Source organism: Chrysochloris asiatica, unplaced genomic scaffold (assembly GCF_000296735.1).
Source record: "Chrysochloris asiatica unplaced genomic scaffold, ChrAsi1.0 scaffold00009, whole genome shotgun sequence".
Taxonomy (NCBI): domain Eukaryota; kingdom Metazoa; phylum Chordata; class Mammalia; order Afrosoricida; family Chrysochloridae; genus Chrysochloris; species Chrysochloris asiatica.
Genome location: NW_006408527.1, coordinates 20,587,221 through 20,590,168, shown reverse-complemented (window position 1 = coordinate 20,590,168; position 2,948 = coordinate 20,587,221). Strand labels below are relative to the sequence as shown.

The following is a 2,948-nucleotide window of genomic DNA, read 5'->3' as shown; positions in this document are numbered from 1 at the left end:
AGGCTGCATAGGGTTTCCAAAGAGCAGCTGGTAGGTGTGAACCACCACTTAACAACAACATAGGGTCTCTAAGGCTGTAAATCTTTGAGACAGTATAAAGCCTCATCTTTTTTCCCTTGGTGCTGTTGGTGGGCTCGAACAGATGAACTTGTGGTGCACAGCCCAGTGCTTATCCTATGTAACCAACACACTCCCCTTGGTAATGTTAATGATTTATGCTTTGTAAAGTCTCTTCTCATTACGTACTTCCAGATTATTCTTGGTTAGTCTCATATGCTTATTTTCACAGATGAATTTTAGAATTAAAAAAGTTTAATGTAAACTACAAATAACTCATCTGGACTTTTATTGGGATTGTATTGAATTTATTAATATTTGACATATTTATCACTTTGAATATTAAGGATTTGCATTTACTATTAGCCTCTGGTGGTCTAGTGATTGCCATTTAGCTACCAACTGGCTTCACAGGAAAAAGATATGGCAATCTGCTTCTATAAAGATTACATTCTTGTTTAAAAACTATTTAAAAAATTTAAAGGCCAAGTCTCCCCATACTTACAATAAAAAACTCCCCATCTGCCCCCCTCCCAAAAAAAGACTACATTCTTGGAAACCTTTGGGTCAGTTCTACTCTGTCCTATGGGATTGGGATGAGTCAGAATCATTAGCTTCTGTGTTTTATTCATTTTAATATCTTTACTACCCTAAATAGGGCCCCCAAACAACAAACTAATAGGATAAGTATTTCTGAATGAATAATGAATGCGCTAATAATGTATGCTCTCAATTCCTGAACTCAAAATGCTAGACAGTTTCATGTCTGTAGGCAGTAAATTGTGTACTACTGTCAAGAGGGACTCCTGATGTGGTGCTGTAGGATAAGCACTGGACTGCTAACCAAAAGGCAGGTGGTTCAAACCCACCAGCCACTTCTTGGAAACCCTATACATGGTCAGTCAATATGAGTTGGAACCGACTCGACAACACTTAACAATAACACTCTCAAGACAATACAACTACTAATTTAATCATTTTATGCATTTTTTTAGCATGTGGAAGCTGATCAAAGTTTTGAGTCTTCTACCTAACATGAAAATGAAAGAGTTTGCATCTAGTTCTAAAGAGCTCTTGGAGACTTGAAAGCCCATGCATGGAGACTTTCAGATGATTGGACTATGTATGAAGCTAAATATTACTTTCTACACTCATATCCATGTTTCAGGTCATTCCCAAATCTAATAAAGCATTACCTACCTCTGGGAACAACTGAAAGATGGGAGACCTCTGTGGAGAGAAAGCTGAGGAAGATCTTAGTGAACACCTTCCTTTCTCTGGTTCTTGAGGGTCAGATGGATCTTGTCCTGTTTTTGCACCTTATGAATCTGTATCATCTATATTGAGTAGCCTGGAATGACTATCAATGCGACACTCCTGATCACTTTCAAAGCTTTAATTTCTTGCCACCTGTGTCAAGTCCATCTCCAAATCGGATCATTCCAGAGTCCATATTGGCCATTTCTAGTCTTCCTCAGACTTAATCCAGATTTTGATCTGTGTAATCCATAGTTTAGGCTCCTGAAAGTCTGTCACAAACAGCTGTACGCATCTTACTTCTTCCACCAAATCTCCATAGTATACCTTCTGATCCAATTTTCCTTTCACCAGTGGTCCCAGCAGAGTATAGTGGGTACAGCCTTGTTTCCCCTGAATAGGCTCATAGCCCAGTTCCACCTGCCCATGTTCTAGTCGATATATTCCCCGCTTACCAGCACCTGTCTGTACCAGTACCCGGGTCACTTTGTGTGGCTGATCAAAAATCACAGTGTACACATTGCCTGGGATGAGAAAATAGGTCTGAAAGTAATTTTCATTCAGAAAATAAGCGTTCTCTGGGGGATGCAAGCCTTTTATCACCATGTTAGTGTAGATTTGGGCAGGAGGGTTTTCAGGTTCATCCTCTTCCTCTTCTCTCTCCTCTGGGTAACATATGTATTCAGAAGGGGAATCATTTTCCTGTGAGTGGAAGAGGTAGGGAGTGAGGCTAATTGGATCTCTCTGACCCAAGAGGAAACCAAAGGTTGAGAGAAGCATGTCAGTAGGAGTGTCCTGGAAGAGGAGTAAGAATGATGTCAGGTGGGAGAGGTCACTGGTGTGGAACACTTTCCCAGAGAAGCTCAGACTGGAGAACTCCAGGATCACCCATGGAATTTCTTTCCAGGCTTTTAATACCCAATAGAGTCTATAAAAAAATTTGGGAGTGCAGTGGATATTATCTCCTATCATCAGAAAGTAATCGGAGAGGTTTCTAGCAAAGTTCATGAGGAAAGCAAAATCTGTTTTCTGCCTGGAATAAAGTGCTTTACAGGATGAAGAATGATTGGCATTTTTCACATCTCCCGGGAGAGAAGAGCCATCAAGGAGACCATGGATCACGAGCAGCTTCTGGGCCTTAATCTGTGGTTTGAAGAGGCCTGAAATACTGGCAACTCTGTGGCTGAGCCACTCAGGGTCAGGATTTAATAGGTGGACCAGAACGACAATATAATTCATCTCAGGTTCTGAGAGCGCCTGGAACAGGGACCCCAGGGTGTCCAAGAGGTCGTTTTCTTGAGGATGCAGCACAGAGGAAATCCCCACTGTCAGCAGTTCTGGGGGAGACATGGAGACCTTTAGCACTTCAGGTTGGTAAAGACCTCCAAGGTTAGGACTATCCCTCAGCTTTCACTTGTACAGCAACCTAAGTCCACAGGGGGTGGGGGTGTGGTCTTATGTATTCAGATGTTTCAAGGTAGTTTTATCAAAATCTCAAAAAGATGGCCAAGGGAGCTAAAAAATAGGACTTTGTAATAGGGAAGGCTATCATATACCGAATACAAATTTTCTGACTTGACAAATTATCATAGCCTGGCCTTGACCTTCAAAGAGCTCTGGTAGGTCTATAGGAT

The 2,948-nt window shown here is 41.5% G+C and overlaps 1 pseudogene; it reads right to left on the bottom strand.

The window, feature by feature from the left end:
- Positions 1-1,521: 1,521 nt before the first annotated feature.
- On the bottom strand, positions 1,522-2,664 carry LOC102814119 (annotated as a pseudogene).
- Positions 2,665-2,948: the final 284 nt, after the last annotated feature.